This window comes from Bufo gargarizans, chromosome 4 (genome assembly GCF_014858855.1).
Source record: "Bufo gargarizans isolate SCDJY-AF-19 chromosome 4, ASM1485885v1, whole genome shotgun sequence".
NCBI classification, from domain to species: domain Eukaryota; kingdom Metazoa; phylum Chordata; class Amphibia; order Anura; family Bufonidae; genus Bufo; species Bufo gargarizans.
Window position 1 is genome coordinate 233,488,434 of NC_058083.1, and position 20,354 is coordinate 233,508,787.

The 20,354-nt window shown below is 43.2% G+C and overlaps 1 long non-coding RNA gene across 1 annotated transcript in view; it reads left to right on the forward strand.

The window, feature by feature from the left end:
- Positions 1–222: 222 nt before the first annotated feature.
- LOC122936056 overlaps positions 223–20,354 on the forward strand; it is a 73,045-nt gene continuing 52,913 nt past the window's right edge. Inside the window, exon 1 of the long non-coding RNA XR_006388873.1 lies at positions 223–269. This is a non-coding gene — a long non-coding RNA (uncharacterized LOC122936056). The remainder of the gene's footprint in view (positions 270–20,354) is intronic.

Here is a 20,354-nt window from a genome sequence, read left to right on the forward strand (position 1 = left end):
AATTTTTCTGACAAATTTGTCGAACTGGCCGAATCAATTTTTTTTTTATTAGATCATCTCTAATAATGATATGTGAAAATATATTTTCTTTTTGATGTTTAGCAAACTTTTTTATGGCAAACTTTTTCAGAATTATTTTAGACAATAGTTTGATTTTTGTTGTGGGATTGCAATGCAAAATAAAGTAAAAAATAAAATATTTATTACTCCCTTTCTTTTACAGATACCAAGGACCTCCCCTGAAATCAGCTGGACGAGAAACCAAATATGTAAGTTTCTTAAATGTAGAAGATACACGTCCAATTGCACCTTTTACCCCATAAGTTGTACAAATAACCATATTTTAGTACATCACCAGCAGCATATACTTTGGGCTTGTCCATTTGTGTTGTCTTGATTTCCAAATGCATGTTACAGATGTTTCACCATTAATACATGTAGAAATAACTGTACTTTAGTGCATCAACAGAAGTGTATATTGGTAGCAATAGTTGCACCTTGTCTCTATTCTCAAATCTGGTGTGACATTTTCAAATGGTCTGAGTATGCAATATATGTCCCGGATGAGGTTCCAACTGCCTGAGCTCCAAATAGCAAAGGATTTTTGGAAGACACTGTCAGTTTTCCACAGTTTGTTGAAGACAATAAGATCAAAATCAAATGTTTAAGTATTGTTTTTAGAAAAAAAAAATGCAATAGTCAAGTCCACTGCAATATATGAGAGGTTGGGTACACAGATTTGATAAATGGATTTTTCAAAACAATTTTTCATAATATTTTTTTTTTTAATTGGCACTAAGACAGAGTCCAGTACAATTACAGATAACACTGTGGATAAAAATTACCACCTAAGAGAATACTGTAGTTCGGTTTACAATAAGGCTCCAGCTAACTTCATTTTAATGGTGCCCCCTGATTTTTAATCTATTTAGCAATGTGCACATCCACGTACTGAGGAGTTCAGACAAAAGGGAAAAATTTTCTAAGCTTGTTCAGATCAAGCCACTGCTTCTTTTGATACTATTTTATGTGCATTTGTGTGTGCATAAACACAGGCAGGCATCTTCCCCTATTAACCCTTTTACCCCAGGCCAATTTTTGCCCTCCTGCCCAGGCCATTTTTTGCAAATCTGACATGTATCACTTTATGTGGTAATAACTTTGGAACACTTTTATTTATCCAAGCCATTCTGAGATAGTTTTCTCGTGACACATTGTACTTCATGATAGTGATAAATTTGAGTCAATATATTTCACCTTTATTCCTAAAAAAAATACCAAATTTAAATTAAAATTTCTCTACTTTTAAAACAGAAAGTGATACCTCATAAAATATTTATTACTTAACATTCCCCATATGTCTACCTTTTGTTGGCATCATTTTGTAAATGTCATTTTATTTTATTAGGGCATTAGAAGGCTTAGAATTTTAGAAGCAATTCTTAAAATTTTTAAGGAAATTTCCCAAACCCACTTTTTAGGGACCAGTTCGCCACTTCGAGAATTCACAAATATTTAGTTTATAGTGCTATATATTCGTATTCGCGAATAGTGTTGAATATTCTAATCGCGAATTTATTGCGAATATATTACATTGACGATTTTCACAATCAAGTAAACAATGACTGGAGATCACAAATTCTCAAATTTGTGAATTTATGGTGAATATTCGTCCAAAAATTTGTGAAATATTGCGAATTCGAATATTGCCTATGCTGATCATCACTAGGGCTTACATAGTGGAAACCCCCCATAAATGAACCCATTGTAGAAACTACATGTGATCTACAAATGTTACGTAGTGATCCTGGTCATGTCAAAAATATTAGTATGTCTACTGCTTTTATAACAAAAAAAAAACTTGTTTTATCCAGTTAACTCCAGGTCACCACCTCTTGATCATTTCCAGGAGTTAGTAGAGCGGGACTTGGTCATATTATATGATGTGAATAAGTCCCACACTAATATCAAAAGAATGTCCAATCTTTCCGGAACGGAAAGAGATGCTCTAACCTTACTAAGTAAACTGGATGATATAATTATAAAGCAAGCAGACAAGGGGGGTGTTATTGTTGTTTTGAATGCAGGTCTGTATGAAAAATAATGTTTATTAATGTTACAAGACATGTCAACATATAAAAAACTAACGTCAGATCCTACATAAATATTTAAAAAAGAATTGGAAAGACTGGTAGCGGAAGGGCTACAATGTGGTGTTATTACTCTTAAACAATCTGAATATTTCATTCCCGCATATCCAGTCCTTCCAATTTTTCATGCCCTGCACAAGGTTGATAAAGATTGTTTCCCTCCACCACTTAGACCTATAGTCTCAGGCATTGAACCACTGAATGAAAGGTTGTCTGAGAGGGCTGAAAGACTACTCCAGCCACTAATTGTATCCATGCCTGGTTTTATACGTAACACAAAGCATGTACTACAAGCAATGCATAACCTCCAGTGGGGAAAATAGTTTTTATGGGTCAGTGCTGATGTTACAGCATTATACACTTCCATACCCCGGGATCAGGCTATATCTGCGATACAGTGGTTTTTGTTAACATATAGCGATTGCACTCCAACTTTGCGGGATTACTTATGCACAGTCATACATTATTTGTTGACGCATAATTATTTCATGTTTTCCAATTGACACTATTTACAAATATCTGGTGCGTCTATAGGGTCAAAGGTATCGCCATCAATTGCAAATATTTTCATGTGTTTGTGGGAACATCAATATTTGTTCTCTGACAACAATCCATTTATTGACCACCTGCAGTGGTACAGTCACTATATCGATGACCTGTTGTATATATATGGGTCAGAGATGTGGCGACCGTACCGGATTTCATGAAATATATAAATAATAACACAAATAATCTGTGCTTTACATATTATTGTGATCCTTTGGAAATTTCCTTTCTTGATTTGAATCTGACAGCCTCACCAGACACAGGGAGGATTATTACATCCACTTATAGAAAAATTATGGCAGGTAACACTATACTCCATGGTAAATCATGTCATCCTACACATACAATTAAAAGTATACCTGTAGGTGGGCGGAGCTAGCGCCTGACTGTGATGGCAGCTTAGTCGTGTGCACTCCGTACTAGATTCCTCATAGCACCAGCTAACTCAAGCTAACAACTGGAGAAATGGTCAAGATAGGACAGCCTAGGTCGGGTGAGTCCTCCAACTCCAACAGAGCTGCTAATTCGGGAGGAGAAATGGCTAAATTTATCCGGAAAGCAGCTGCCACTGTTGCGGCACGGGAGCCCAAGATGGTGCCGACACCCGCGCCTAAGGCCTGTGAGCGCACCACTGATCTTTCGGAAGGAGAATCGGATAATGAGGAAACTCTCAGCAAGTCGGCTCTCCCGATCACCCGCCGATTCCTGAAACAAACTCTCAGCAGAGCCATGGAGCTGATCCTGAGTGAACTATCAGCGCTCCGCCATGACATACTACATGTGGGCGACAGAGTGGTGCTACTGCGTCCTCCCTGCAGAAATGCCACACTCATCTTAATGACCTCCAGAATGCTCTGGAGGATCAGGAGAACCGAGGATGCAGAAATAATCTAAGGTTCAGAGGGATACCTGAATCAATCCAGGCAATGGAAATCCCAGCCACTGTACAAGCACTGTGCAAATCACTACTGGGCCCAGATCGACAGGCTGATATTGTCATCGAACGTGCCCACAGGGCCCTGCGGCCTAAACCCAAACCCTCTGAACCACCCAGGGACATAATATGCCGATACCTAAATTTCCAGGATAAAACGGCGGTACTGGAGGCTGCCAGGAACCAGGAAAATGTAACATGCGAAGATTCGCCAGTCTCGGTTTTCCAGGACTTAGCACCTTCTACACTCAGAAAACGGCGATCCCTAAAGCCCCTGACCGACTGGCTCCGGTTGAACAAGATCCTATACCGGTGGACATTCCCATTCGGACTTACCTTTTCTCATGCAGGTCGCCGGCTCTCTATTTCTGCATACGCTGACCTCGCTGGCGTGTTCGCTCATCTGCAAATTCCGCCTATGGAGATGGAGAATTGGGAGCTTTAGCAGGATATCCTGGATCTTCCAGACCTGCCCGTGATCGTTCCATTCGAACAGCAGCGCACTCCAAAATCTCAGAAGGCTAAACGAAGGAACATTCAGTTTACCCCATAGGGTTTGACTCAGCGAAGTTCTTTGCTACCATGCAATGTCATTAAGTTTATTAGAGCTGGTCTACCTCTAAACTAACTTTCTCAATCTCACTCCCTTCGTCTCATTTGTTACCTCAGTCCCCTTCCTCTCTTTCAACCTCATTCCTCTGTCTGTTCTTTATATAAACCTAAAAGGCTCACTCTCCTATGGTTTATCTGACCTCTCTCCTCTTTATGACAGCCTCTCCTCAGAGGCCTATGCTGGTGCTGTGGGGATCGTAACTGGGTTGATTAACCATTTCCCCCCTTACAACCTTCATTATACTCAATGTTTTGACCCTCTTCGGCGGGTCCACTCTGTTAAATGTTCATACTAGTGTTTTACACGCTACGGTTTTTGTTCTGTTCAAGGTACATATTCCATATTCATTCAAGAAGCGAAGAATTCCAGAGGTTCCTCTGTCATCCAATTCGCTCAGCCTGAAAGGCCAGACTCCACATGGGAGGGGGATTCACCCCAGCTAAGTAACCCTCTTTGTCTTAGACGATATGGCTGACCTATCTTTTGCGTCCTATAACGTGAGGGGCTTCAACTCCCCCTCTAAGAGGAGTCAGATCTTTACATTATTACGCAAATCAGGGGCTAGTGTCCTTCTCCTACAGGAGACACATTTCAAATTCAACCATTACCCCAATTTATCCTTCGCTCACTTTTCCCAGTGGTTTCACTGTGGCTGTAATTCATCTGCGTCCGGGGAAGTGAGCATTGGATTCCAGAGGAATGTCCCGTTCAAGTTCATCTCACACGTGCAGGATGCTGAGGGGAGATACATCATGGTCAAGGGCAGTATAGGTCCTCAAATATACACCATTATAAACCTTTATGCACCTAACACTGGTCAGTCCAGATGGTTTTCTGCAATCTTCCCAATTATTGAGAAATTTGCAGAGGGCTTAGTGGTTCTGGGGGGAGACTTAAACTCTGCTTTAACCCCACAACTTGACTCATTCACCCGGAGATCTGCCCTATCTACCAATGCTTTACGCGGAATAAAAGAGGGCCTATGGAACCTACACCTTATTGACGTATGGCGCACGCTCCACCCCAATCTTAGGGATTATAGTTTTTATTCCCACGTCCACGGGTCTTATCAAAGACTGGACTACTTATTTATATCCAAAACACACCTGCAACTATGCCAATAAGCAACAATGGGTTCTATTCACCTATCTGACCACACCCCTATTTTCCTGAAAGTTTCTGCTCCAGTTTCCAACCACCAATAAATTTTGATGGCGTCTGACAAAACATCCAGTGAAAAAATATCAGAATTGCTAAAAGAATATTTTACTTAATACTCAGAAACATCGGACCTATCTTTATGGGATGCCCATACCATTTATTAGAGGGCACTTTATTAGCCTGGGCTCTTTCCTTAAAAAAGAGGGGTAAAAAATTTGACGTCTTACGTAAAAAAATTTAAACATTAGAATCCCTGCACAAACGCTCTCTGTCAGATACCCACCTACAGGAACTTTCTAACCATAGAGCAGAAATAAAATCACTCCTCCATCACTCAACCACTAAATACTTTTTGAACTCACAGCATAAATGTTTTGCCCATGGAGACAAAGCTTCAAAATTCATGATGCATAGGATTAAAAAAAGGAAAGCAGCAAACTATATCCACCAAATAGATTCCCCCAGGGCACTCCACTTTACTCCTCTAAGTTAATTGCTTCCCGCTTTAAGGAATTTTACGAATCTCTATATAATATACTTACTCCAGACTCTCATTCCACACTAACTTCTTCTTTTTTAGATACGCTTGATCGTCCATCTCTCTCTCCAGATATGCAACAGCAATTATCCTCCCCATTTACTTTGGTAGAACTATCAACAGCGCTAAAGCAAGCACCATCTAGTAAAAGTCCAGGCCCAGATGGATTAACTGTCTCATACTACAAAACATACCAACAACTCCTACTCCCCCACTTCCTCTCAGCATGTAATTCGACCTTACAAGGGAAACAGCTTTTGAAAGACATGACAATAGCTCACATAACGTTAATCCCAAAAGAAGGGAAAAACCCCAACCAATGTGCTAATTATAGACCCATTTCACTCCTCAACATTGATCCTAAACTACTGCCAAAGATGTTGGCAAATCGCCTGGCTATGGTTCTTCCATCATTGGTGCAGGGGGACCAGGTGGGCTTTGTCCGAGGAAGGGAGGGCAGAGATAATACTTCTAGAGTTCTGAATATTGTATATTATGCTGCCCTCCATTCCAAACCTCTACTCTTACTCAGTACAGATGCGGAAAAAGCATTTGACAGGAGGATTAACTGGTCCTACCTGAACCTAGTCCTGAGGGGATTTGGCTTACCTGGTCCCTTTGTACAAGCCACCTTTGCCATGTATCACCAGGCCTCAGCCTCAATCCTAGTAAATGGAGACCTATCAGACCCCTTTAGCATACGGAATGGTACCCGCCAAGGATGCCCTCTATCATCCTTACTTTTTGTTTTAGCTATCAAACCTCTTTTAACCTGTCTGAGAGCAGATCCAATTATAAAGGGGATAGTCTTGGGGGGGTCGAGAACATAAACTTGCTGCTTTCGCAGATGACAGCATGATCATGACTACAAACCCGGAAATATCCCTGTCAGCAATCCAACATCACTTAGACAACTATAGCGCCCTCTCCAATTTTAAAATTAATAAACAAAAATCGCTTATCATATGCTTTAGTATCCCCCCAAAAATGCAAACTCGCTTAAAAGTCAACTCAGCTTTTGATTGGTCATCCCCTTTCCTCACATACTTAGGAATTAAGATAAGCCCCAATACAGCTGATCTTTTCGCCCTTAATTACTTACCTCTTTTGCAATTCATCTCCTCAAGTTTAGATAGCTTAAATACCCATATTTTATCATGGTTTGGTAGGAAAAACCTCCTTATGTCCTTAGTTATCCCATGCCTCACGTATTTGCAACAAGTTCTACCCATACATGTACCTAAAACATATTACACTTCCCTTAGGAAACTGTTCCGTAAGTTTCTATGGCAGGACAGAAAACCCAGAATTTCATATGACACATTATCCCGCCCCAAACGATCCAGAGGGATGGCTCTTCCTGACCCTGGACTTTATGGAAAGGCTGTCCTAATGTCCAGGGTAGTGGAATGGCTTCGGACCACAAACCCTAAACCATGGGTAGCTATGGAGCAGGAGCTTTTAGGAAAACCACTACAATCCATATTATTGGGTAACTCTTGCCATATCAATATACCTTCTTCACCATACACTATTATCCAGGCCGCATTGAAGGCATGGAAATGGTTCCAAACTACCCACTGCTCAATACCCTTCCCATCCCCCCTTCTTTCTATGATAGATATTTTGGGCACAGCTCTCCCTACGGTATCTGAGTGTACTCCTAGATCCCTGAGAGACTCAGACATACCAGTCTCCTCTCTCTTCAACTCGGAGGGTAATGTATTACCCAGCTTAGAGCTCCGAAAATTGCTCACTCCCCATCACCAGCACATGTCTCCAATATTGTATCTCCATTCATATCTACCCTTAGTTTGGATTGAAGCCCTCATCAAAAAACCCAATCCGACAAAAAAGCTTATCTCCCAACTTTTCCACAGACTAAACTCACCCCTTTACTTGTCAAACCCGCTCACATTTGCCATTGGGAAAGGGATCTGGGACGAATCTTTCCTTCCGCTAGCTTGCCAGACATCTTTTTAGCCCCCCATACCACATCCAGATGTGTCCGCATTCAAGAAAACGGATATAAACTATTAACCAGATGGTATAAAACTCCAGCTACCATCAGCCTTTTCTCTGATTCATCAGCAGATAGAGGTACCTTTTTTCATATTTGGTGGGAATGCCCCTTAGGGAAGGAATGGTGGAAGGAAATATTTCGCCTAAGCAACCTAATATGCCGAACCTCAGTGCCTATGTCACCTCTCAAAGCACTACATAGCTTCTATGATTCGAAAGAGTCAAGTGACTCCCATCCTCCCCCCTTTCTATTTAGACAATTGCTTATTGCAGCTCGTCTATTGGTCCCAAAATACTGGTTATTAACTACTCTTCCATCTATAGAACAGTGGAAACTAAAAGTAGATCAACTTTATTGCTTTGAGGAACTTTCCGCATGGGAGGCTAGGAATCATCAGTAATTTGTTAAACAATGGCGGGGGTGGAGCGAATTCAATTTTACTAGTAGTCAATCTCCTATTTTATAACCCAACGTTCGACCAGGTCAGGACAAAACACATTCTTTCTCATTTGTAGGCTTTACTGTGTATGTCTTGGGAGAACATAAACTTTGCTTTGCCTATATTAACAATGGTTTACCTCACTAAGGAGTGCTCAACTTCACACGCTTGTATACGCGGAATTCCTATTTGTATTGCCATGTATTAGGAACCTCATTGCATTTACTATGTATTGTATGTGCACCTTTGAATGCGTCATGTTAGACGCCTCGCTTCTCAAATATGTCAGAAACCCCCATATCAGACCAAACTCACATTAGACCTCTTATACCCCCATTAGAACTCTCAGACTCCCATTAGACCTACAGACCCCATATCAGACCTCAGACCAGACTCCCATTAGACCTCCATACCAGACACCCATTAGACTTCCATACCCCCATATCAGACCCCCATTAGACCTCCAGACCCCCATAAAACACCCCCATTATACTTCCAGACCCCCATATCAGACCTCAGACCAGACCTCCAGACCCCCCATATCAGACCTCAGATCAGACAAATTAACTTACCTCTCCTACTCTGCCACAACTCTCCAGGTCCAGTGGTCTCCCAGGCTCTCTTTTCGGAGCCCACGCTGCACAGTCACCAGACTGCCTTCAGCATCGGGTTACGGTGAGCTCTGTATGTCCTGATATTGAAGGCAGCCAAGACACAGCAGCACAGGTCCCAAGAAAAGCAAGCAGGGAGGATGAGTAAATACAGTGCTTGCTCACCCACTTCCTGCATATTAGTGAGCACTTTTCATAATGGAGCACTCATTAGAATTTCTCAAGGGAAAAATACAGCGCCACTGGCAAGGGGCCATGTGGGCCCCCATGGCTTGGGGGCCCAGTTGCAACTGTTACATCTGCAACCCCAATAGCTACGCCAGTGCTAACTCCAGCACATGCCACCTGGGCATACTAAATAATTGCAAATGCAGCTACAATAATTGCACCAATCTTACTCATGAGGTGTACAGTTTCTGGAGATACAAGTTGTGATGGTGGATTAGGTTACCTGCACATGTTGCAGATTGCGCAAAGTTTTTCCATGTGGATTTTCGTGCAGAAAAACCACTGCATAATACAATACCAGAAAAGTGTATGAGATTAGACAAGTCTTATTTACACTTTGCCTTTTTTTCTGTGCGGAAATTAACCTGCTATGTGGATTTAGAAATCTGCAACTTGTCAATTGTTTGATATTTTTTTTTTTTTGTGTGTGTGGATTTTAACCTTTTCAATGCAAGGTTGAGATCTTCAGAAAATCTGCATCAAATCTGCATCAAAAACTGCAAGTAACACATGCGGTTTTTGGTGCGGGTTTGGTGTTAAAAAACCACATGGATTTTTAGTTTTAAAACCCACACTCATGTGCAAGTAGCCTTAGAGTTCCTAATCATTGTGCCAATTGGAGAAAACTCTTTCCCCGATATACCTTATTTTGGCTATTCCATCCAATGGTACGTAGCCTAAAGATACAGGGTAGTGTTGAGCGAGCATGCTCGGCCAAACTGCTCTTCGGCTCGAGCATCGCTATGCTCGGCATATGGCGGTACTCGGACTAGTACTGCATGTGCTAGAGCGCCATGCTCGAGTCTCCTCCCACACGTTTCTTGGCTGCTATGTAAACATGCAGGTAAGTACTGCCATCACTGTAATGCCATAGCCTTGTTGGTGACTGGCATTACAGTGATTAGCTGGTTGGAACACGTGATCAGGTGCTATATATATTCGGCTCATTATTAGTCAGGGAGAGCTGCACTTAGGAAGGGACAGATAGTGTAGGGAGTATGATCGCAATCTATTAAGTTGAAAAATGTTTCAAATACCCAAAAGTCCTTTTAAAGACTATTGTGTATGATGAAAGCAATATAATATAGATCACAGCAGAAGGGTTTCTTTCATAGATTTTATTTGCAATAGAATGCGGCGTAAATGTGCAAATGTTTTCGGCCGTGTCTGGCCTTCATCAGGCACTACAAAAGTTGTAATAGGATATTTTCAGTAAAACATAGTATACGTTAAATTACATCCTTGTATATCAATACATATACATGATATATTTCTATTTGTAGTCGGGGCTACCAGTAAAATAACCTCCCCTTCCCCCTAGAAGACACTACTAATGGTTTGAGTTGTGCCATAACCGTTCTCGTCGAAGGTACACCTGAAAGAGTGCATACCGTATAGGAGAATTGTGAGAATGAGGGTGGGTAGGGAGGTAGAGCTGATTACGCCCGTGACCTGTGCATTAAGCCAGCAGGTAAAATAGGCAGCAGGGCCCCCCTCCCACAAATCCAGGCCAATAAATTGGCCGTTAATACTTGTGGTCGGGGCTAAAAGAACCCCCCCTCCCCCCCTACCCCCTAGAAGACACTACTAAAGGTTTGAGTTGTGCCATAACCGTTCTCGTCGAAGGTACACCTAAAAGAGGGCAAAAAAAACAGCATGAAGTTCATACGCATTTATTATGAAATTACAAAGCCAAATTCTGGAAGGTACATGAAATTTCTTGGACAGGGTTGGGAATATACCTATTAAAACATGATGAGTGCCAACTGCCCAATTTGCAAATAATATGCGCAGGCACTTGATTCTTAGAAGCAGCCGGTGCAGCACCTATCCTAAAAGAATGCCCAGAAATGGTGACCGGGTTGATACCTAAATTTATGGACAAAATACGCACATCAGATGCGAATTGGAAGGTGGAAAGAGGTGCCGAGCCAAAGGCTAACAAAGGACACATCTGCACTGTGGTCAGCCAAAAACCATAACAACTTCTGCAACACCTGAACTGGACACCATCGGTGCATAGTGCGGAAAAAATTGATCTGTGTGGGAGGGCCTGACTGAGAAGTTTTGGTTTTCGGTAAGGACAGGATGAAACCCTCTGAGCTAGGGATTAATTGTGAACTCCCCCAGCCTCATAAACCAGTAAAAAGCCAAGTAAATGGCAGCTTTGATTACAAGGCTTTGTAGTACACCGAAGGGGCTCCTATTAAGTAAATCAGACATGCCTCTAAATACCGTGCTGGAAATGGGTTGTCTACGGGAGCTAGTACCTGAACTACTATTCCGCAAACCTTTCAGAGTAGCCCTGATAACATGAACTGAGAACAATGACCTTCTCTCAGGATGTGCGAATGACAAATGATGTTGGACACCAGCTAGATAAGATCTGACAGTACTATGAGAGAGGTTAATTTCTATATGGCAATATCCGATGAAGGACAATATGTAGTCTATCAGACTCGAGTCGCCTCAAGAATGTTTCTGTTGGAACCTAAGGTACAAATGCCAACAAGTGTTATAGGCTCTAGATGTGTTGGCTGAGAGTGACCTGGCAAGTAAAACATGGGCAGTAGTTAAATATTTATTTAACCCAGTATTAGTAAGGCATGATGAGGAATCGGTGTTCCTGAGGCATCGGCTTTGGGGTAAACCTGAAAAAACAGAGGAATTATCCTTAGCTAATGCGTCAACTGCTACCATCTGAGAGTCATGTGCAAGGGGGCCACAAAAATGGAAATTATTCACTAATGATAATTGAACACGACGCCTCATGAATGACATTGCAAGTTGTGATTTGGATTTACCACTGCTCAGAATGCTAATGGTGGCGGGATTATCGGAAGCAAATACTACGGTATAGTCTGCCCAAGAACTACCCCAAACATAAGCGGCAGCCACTATGGGATATAACTCTCCTGCTTCTGCTGACTGAAAACCCCCTGAAATCCTAAACATCTCTGCTGGCCATTTCCCAATGGGGGCAAAAAAATGGCTGCAAAACCAGTTCTGACCAAACCTTTAGAAAAAATAATGGGGGCGTTCTTTGAAACTGCTGGAATGAACATGGATACACCGTTCCAGTGACTCAAAAATGGATCCCACATGACTAGATCTACTTGTGCCTGACTATCCAGGAACACCGGACTATCTTGACAGGGAGCTTCAGAGAGGAGTGGTAATAAACGTGCCACAAAAGACCTACCCTGAGGAATGACGCGCATGGCAAAATTGAGCATGCCTAATAGCGATTGTAATTCAACCTTAGTGGTGACCCTTCCAACTGTAAATTGGTGAATGACTTCCTTGACCCTTACTAATTTCTCTACCGGCAATCTAGCGGTCATACTCTGGGTATCTAAAACGATGCCTAGGAAAGTAATGGTGGTAGAAGGACCATCCACCTTCTTAGAGGAAACTGGAACACCTAACTGTGCAAAACAGGCTAAGAGTTTCTGTAAACCTTCCCGGATGCCCCGGGGAGATTCGATCAGTAGGAAATCGTCTAGGTAGTGTATAACGTGCTCGCAGCCGAACTTGTTCTCGAGAAGCGCTTTTGCCAACTGATCGAAAATCCAGGGACTGCTTCTAGACCCAAAGGTTAGTTTAGTAGTGAAATAATATAAGCCTTTCCACTTAATCCCGTGCCATTGCCAAAGCTCTGGCCTGATAGGAATTAATTTTAAAGCGTTCGATATGTCTGCTTTGGACAGAGTTGTGCCAGGACCTGCTACTAGAATGAGAGCAATCGCTTGATCAATGGAAGCATATACCATACTGACTTCGTCGGCTTGTATACGGGAATTTAGGCTTGGAACACGTGCACCGCGAGGAGCTGACAGATCAAAGATCAGCCTTTCTTTTTTACTGAATTTGCCCGTGACCACCCCTATCGGACTAACTCTCCAGCGCTCAAATGGGGATGCTGAAAAAAGGCCAATGATGTAACCTTTCTCTAGTTCATTCTGTAACAGCCTGTCTATGGAACCAGGATTTAGTAAAGCGGACTGTAAATTCCTACATTCAAGAGTAGCTTCTAGTAAGGCCACAAGGCCTGTGTGGAAACCTGTTGTGAAACCAGACACGAGAAACTCACTGAAATGAGAATCTTGATGCCCCTGCAAATAAAACTGCAAGAGATCCACATTTACGATACTCATACACGATTTATCTGTTTTAATGAACATGCTACCTTGGGATGAGCTCTAAAACAATTAACGCAAATGTGTAGCAGACGGCACTGGCTATAGTACATTCGGAAAAATTATAATTGTTGCAGATCTGTGATATGCCTAAATACTTAATGGGACAACCAAGTTTATCCACTGACAAGTTCTTCTTGCTAGTTTCCGATGAACCTATTATTGGATTAATTGGATTGGACCCTGGAGCATTGGCAGCATTGTGACACCATTCCGCTGTATGATAAATCGATTGATATGAGGAACATGCCGGGGCTTTAAGACCCGCAAAATGCCTACAAAAATTGTTGGTGTCGGTATTTGCCCAATTGGTAGTAAATTGAAATTGGCTAAGAGCCACTGCAGCTTTAGCAGAAAAGGAGCAGTGATAATCATAAAAGGCAAAGCCTCCATATTTTTAACCCAACTCCGTGATTCTAAACATGTAGAGGTCCAATTCTTCTCTCCTGTTAGGTCGAACAGAACAAATGATATCTCTATATAGACTAAACGCCAGCACAAATTCCGGGATAGTCAATTTCCCACTGAGCCTGAGATCCCGACCCTTCAGGATGACAGAGACATCACCACAAGCAATGACCCGATTATCCGAAATATCACACGTGGAGATTAGCACAGATGCGAGATTTACATCCCTACCATCCAGGATGTCCTTTTTAATATATGCTGGAATAAAATGAGCTGGAGTAACACTGGACACAGTAACGAAGTTATCTGAAGTGCTAGCTACTGGTGCAGCTGCGACCGACAACTGTGTAGGTGGTGACGTGAGGACATGACCTTGACCCTTGACTCCAATGACTCCAATCTCGATTGGACATCAGAGATTGAGGATGTTAAATTATTCAGCATAACATGAAGTTGAGACAAAGAAGTTTGGACAGTAGCCATAGAGACTTCTTGTTGACCAGCATCTGCTGAACCGGATACTAGCAACCGATAAAGCTCAGCTTTACGGGCGGTGATTTTTCGATAACTCAGACATCAATTTAAGTACAGTCCAATTCCGAAATGAGGGAATACTGCCAGATTCTGACATCCTGGACCCAAACTCTTCACCAGAAGCGTCCATGATATCCAACACGTGAGACATGATAAGACTGTTGGGATAAACAAAATTTAACGATATCTAACCTGTACAGTCTGATAAGGCTGCCACCTAACACCCGTGAGCCGAGACCGAAAATGTGTCCGCTGAAACCGCCATGCAAGAAGAAACCCACCCCCCGGTGAAATAAGAACCACTGAAAGTTAGCAAAACAGGACTTGGGTTCTCCAGTACCAGTAAAACATACAAATCAGTGGAGAGAAGATCTTACCACAACAACGGAACAAAAGGTCCCTGTAACAAGGCTTCTTTACTGACCAAGGTGAAAATCACCTGCCCATACAAATTTATCAAGACATGAGAATCCACTACCATAAAAGTTCCAACTGGCAGAGTATAGCGTACCATACAGCGTGGTAAAATGCACCTCCTTTTCTTGGAACACACTGTGATCCATGCAGTGCATTCCACTGATCTTCACTTCCGCTCTGTGGAACGCAAGCTCGACCTATTTCCTGTGAGCTACCTCTTTCCGGCCGGTGGAATACACATCGATACGAGCAGGTGAGTTCCACTTACCTTCACTTCCGCTCTTTGGAGCGCAAGCTTGCGTTCCGCCTTCCACGCCACTGCACGTTGGTCCCACAGCTCATTCAAAAGAGCAGGAACCAGCCTGGCAGTCTATGCACCATTGCGCATCTGGGCGGCCATAGGCTCCCATTCCCGCATCCTATATGCATCTCCTTCACCTCTACCTCCAGCGGCACAGTTAAGCATCTATTAGCCCTATTTTTTTAAGGAAGATCATTGTTCAGGAAGATCATTATTATGCTAGTGGCTCCAAAATTCATGAATCTTATTATGCATCTGTGATATATAACCAAGTTGATCGAATGGCTCACAATATGTCTGAGAGTACTATTAGATTTGATATCAGTGAATGTGATACCCTGTAACTTGACCAGATATAAAGTGTGTTTATGAACTGTGGAATATCTCCCATTCCTTAATAAACAAATAGATATTCTACCATTGTATTAGATATACGAAAATGACTGGATAATTAGAGGACGGTGATTTTTGTTATATAGAAATAAATCATGGCTATGTATTGATATACAAGGATGTAATTTAACTTATACTATGTTTTACTGAAAATATCCTATTACAACTTTTGTAGTGCCTGACGAAGGCCAGACACGGCCGAAAATGTTTGCACATTTACGCCGCATTCTATTGCAAATAAAATCTATGAAAGAAACCCTTCTGCTGCGATTTATGATTTTGATGACTACGGGGCTGGGAACCCTATCTACAGCACAAAGAGGCAGGTAGCCACAAAGTTTGGTATAAAAAGTAATATAATATAGCCATCAATTTTTTTTCCCATACTTTTCCATACTTTTTCTATAGAGGGTGTCTGCATTGACTTGTGACATCTGTGCAATACCTTCTGTGTGTCAGGGCCAGAGACAGAAAAAATATAAGTGAAATCTATTTTCCTTTTCCATACTTTTCGATACTTTTTCCATATACTGTGCTTGCTGTGAACTGTGATGGTCCACGCAGAGACTGTGGCCCTGGGCGCATTGAAACTGTGTCTGCTGCCAGAGCACAAGAAAAACAATCATCCATGATACCTAGCTTCATGTCCCAGTTTACAAGGCATTGCAAAACAAAACTCTTGAATTCAGACCAGTGCGACCAGGTGGTCGGTTGGACTGCGGCAGATAATGCTTCCAGTCGATTAAGCAGTGATGAGCGTCAGGGGCAATATTCGAATTTACGATATTTCGCAAATATTTGGATAAATATTCGCCATATATTCGAGAATTCATCATCTCCAGTCATTATTTTTTTGATTGCGAGAATTTTCATTACGAACAAAAATTTGCATTATGAAAATTCGCAATCAACACTACTCCTAAAATCAAAGATATTGCAGCCTTCTCATTGGCCCACAAGCTAGAAGCATGGAGGGATCATGTGTACTGTTTAAAAAAAAAATCTTGAATAATCAAAATTACGAATATAGCACTATATTCTAAATATTCGTGAATTCTCAAAGTGCAAATATTTGCAATAAAAATTTGCAATTCGAATATTCGGGATCAACACTATTAAGCACCACCCTGTCTTCCACCAAGTCCAGTCTCAGTAGCCAAGAGTATGGTCAATAGAATCCTCACCCTGATCCTCCTTCCTCCCACCATGAAGAGTCTGGCCAAACAAGTGATCCCACACTCTCTTTTCATAGCCATTACTTGATTTGGCCTCTCGCCAAGCACGCTTGAAGAGGGACATGAGATCTTGTGCTCTGATTCCCAATCTCTACAGCATCCACACTCACAAGAAAATGACAGTGGGGAACGGCAATTAGTGTGTAATGAGGTTCATGAAGAAGAGACACAGTTGCCATTGAGTCAACCACAATTACTGTATTAAGGTTGATGAAAAGGATGATACAGAGTTGTCAATTACTGAGGTTGTGGTTGGGTCAACAAATCAGGAGGATGATCAGAGTGATGAAGGGAAAAGGACTTGGTGGACGATGAGGTCACTGACCCAACCTGGGAAGGTGGAAAGCCGAGCGAGGACAGCAGTACAGAGGGGGAGCGATCTGCATCACCGCAACAGGCTTGAAGAGGCAGTGGGGTGGCAAAAGGGAGAAGGTGGGCCACACTAAACAGGCCCGCAACTGTTCCACGGACCACCCCCTTGCATAAATCTCCCTGGCCATGGGGTAAGTGTTCAGCAGTATGGTGCTTTTTTGAAGAAAGCGCGGATGACAAAAGAATAGTAGTTTGCAACCTGTGCCACACCAAAATGAGCTGGGGCGTGAACATTAGCAACCTCACCACCACCAGCATGATCCGCCACATGGCATTTTTCAAGGTGTGCCATTCCCGCCTTACACCAACATGTGTCCCGAAACGTCACACATGCCCTGACAAACGCAGTTACTGGGAAGGTCTACTTAACCACGTACACATGGACAAGTGCATTCTGGCCGGGAGCGAGTTGTACCCTAGGATGGCACAGGTGCTACCCATGCCGAGGATTGTGGGCGCCCTACGTCAATCAGGGTTCTCACCAGCACCCACGTTAGTGTCTCTAACCCCCACTTCTCCTCCTCCTCCTACTCCACTTCCACCTCCAAATTATCCGCATGCAGCACCAGTCAGCCATCAGCCGGTAGCTGTAATCAGTGTAGCACAGCAGTGGGGAAGCGTCAACAGACCATGCTGAAGCTGATATGCTTAGGGAACAAACATCACACCGCCACAGAGCTGTTGCAGGGGATAAGAGACCAGACTGAGCTGTGGCTCTCGCCACTCAACCTACAACCAGGCATGGTTGTGTGTGATAATGGCCGTAACTTAGTGGCGGCTTTGGAGCTCGGCAAGCTAAGACACATCCCATACCTAGCCCACATCTTAAACTTAGTGGTTCAGCAGTTTCTCAAAACCTACCCCAATTTGCCTGAGCTACTGGTGAAGGTGCGCCTCGTGCGTGCACATTTCCGCAAGTCATCGACAGCTTCTGCCGGTCTGTCAACGCTGCAGCAGCGCTTGAAATTGCCAGCTCACCAGCTGTTGTGCGACGTGCTGGAGCTCCACGTTCCACATGTTGGCCAGGCTTTGTGAGCAGCAGAGGGCAGTCGTGGAATACCAGCTGCTACATGGTCGTTGCATTTCCAGTCAGATTCCGCTAATCAGAAGCAAGGAGTGGGCATGGATGTCTGACCTCTGTGAGGTTTTAAGAAACTTTGAGGAATCAACACAGATGGTGAGCGGCGATAACGCTATTACCAGTGTATCCATCCCACTTCTGTGTCTACCTAAACACTTGCTGCTCACAATTAAGGCCAACGCTTTGCATGTTGAAGAGGGGGAAGAAGACATTGAACAGGGTGATAGCCAGACCACCCTCCATCCATCTTCTCAGTGCGAATTGGACGATGAAGAGGAGAAGGAGCAGGAGACAGTTGCCTTCGCTACAGGCGGTAGTACCCATGGAATGTAATTCCATCTGTTCAGCGTGGGTGGGTAGAAGAGGAGGAAGATGATGAGGAGATGGATAGTCATCCTCCTGATGATGACAGTGAAGTCTTGCCTCTTGGTACTCTGGTACACATGGCTGGCTTCATGTTAGGCTGCCTTTCCCGCGCCCCGCGCGTTATACACATTTAAGACAACACATATTACTGGGTGTTCACCCTTCTAGACCCCTGCTGCAAAAAGAACATGTCATCTCTCATTCCTCAGGTGTAGAGGACGAGCAAAATGGTGCAATACCAGAAGGTTCCTTGTTGAAAAATTGCTCAAAAAATTGCTTGCCTTTCTTGGAAGAGGTAGTCGTAGCCATTACTCAGGCTCCCTCTCCGGAAGCGAACCCTGATTCCCTGTTACCCGTGGTCACCATGGTAGGCACATAAAAGAACATCGAAAGTTAATAAGGCAGACATCCAAATGGATTATCAACATCACGGGGTCGTACGATCACCCAGAAGTTATCTAGAGCCAACAAAGTGGCAGCAGGCCAAAGTGGCAGAGTTTGGTCAACACAATCCTCACCAGCGAGGGTCACGTAACTACTTAGCACGGAAGAGTATCGTTGGTTATTGGTATGAACCACACAAATCGTCTCGATCCACCCGGTCACAACGACCATGCACCACCTCCCACAGAATCGAGAAAGAGGTATCAATCTGTCAATCCATTCCGTGTCCATGCCGGGTGAGGTTTACCGTGTGTAGTCAATTTAAGCCGCAGCCTCCACTCCTGGTGGTGCCCTTCCGTCAATTAGTTTAAGTTTCAGCTTTGCAACCATACTCCCCCGGAACTCAAAGAGTCTGTTTTCCTAGAAAATGCTCGGCGAGTAATGGGAATAACGCTGCCGAATCGCCTGTGGGATCGTCTTTGAACCTCCAACTTTCATTGTTGATTAATGAAAACATTCGTGGCAACAGATGCTTTGGCTGTGGTTCGTCTTGCGCCGGTCCAAGAATTTCACCTCTAGCTGTACAATACGGATGCCACCAGCCGTCCATCTTAATCATTGCCCCAGTTCCGAATATCAACAATATTTTTGGCTGAACTTGCACTTTTTATACAAGTAAATTTACAGGAAAGATTACCAATTTTTACTCTGCAATCGATTTTATCTTTGGTTTTGTATGTATTATTGTCAGTCTTGAAAAGTGGCATACTACTTGGACAACATCGCTCCCAGCAGCAACATGGGAGTCCAAGATGCATGCAGACATCCTCCCGATGCTGTTCGCGAACCATTTTGGTGGTGTTTCCATCAATTTATGAACTTTTCATATGAACCAGGCACCCTCCCCTCTTCAGAGCAGGGGGTGCCTGGTTTAATGCTCGGGTTCTCCCATTGACTTCTATTATACTCGGGTGTGAGCACCCGAGCATCCCGATATGTTTGGCCAGAGCACCCGAGCACAAAGGTGCTCGATCGTCATTAATACAGGGTATCCAGTCTTCCAGGACCTCTCCCTGATAGTTGAAATGCCCCAAATTGCCCTACTGTTCCCAAAAATTAAGTCCTGACACATTTTGACCAAAGACTATTGTAGATTCAACAGGAGACTGATGACCAAGGTAGCCAGGCTGCAACTGTCAGTTTAGGTATCCAGCTGGTTTAAGTTTCCAGCTGGTGAAGAAAATCAAATTCATGAGAAGGTGGTCAGTGATGCATCCGTGAAGCTGTCCATGAAGGATCCGTTTTGGGTCCGTGTGTCCGTTTTTTGCATCTCTTCTTAATGATCCGTATAAACACGGATGCAACAGGGATGGCATCCGTGTTGCATCCGTGGTTTTTACAGACCCATAGACTATAATGGG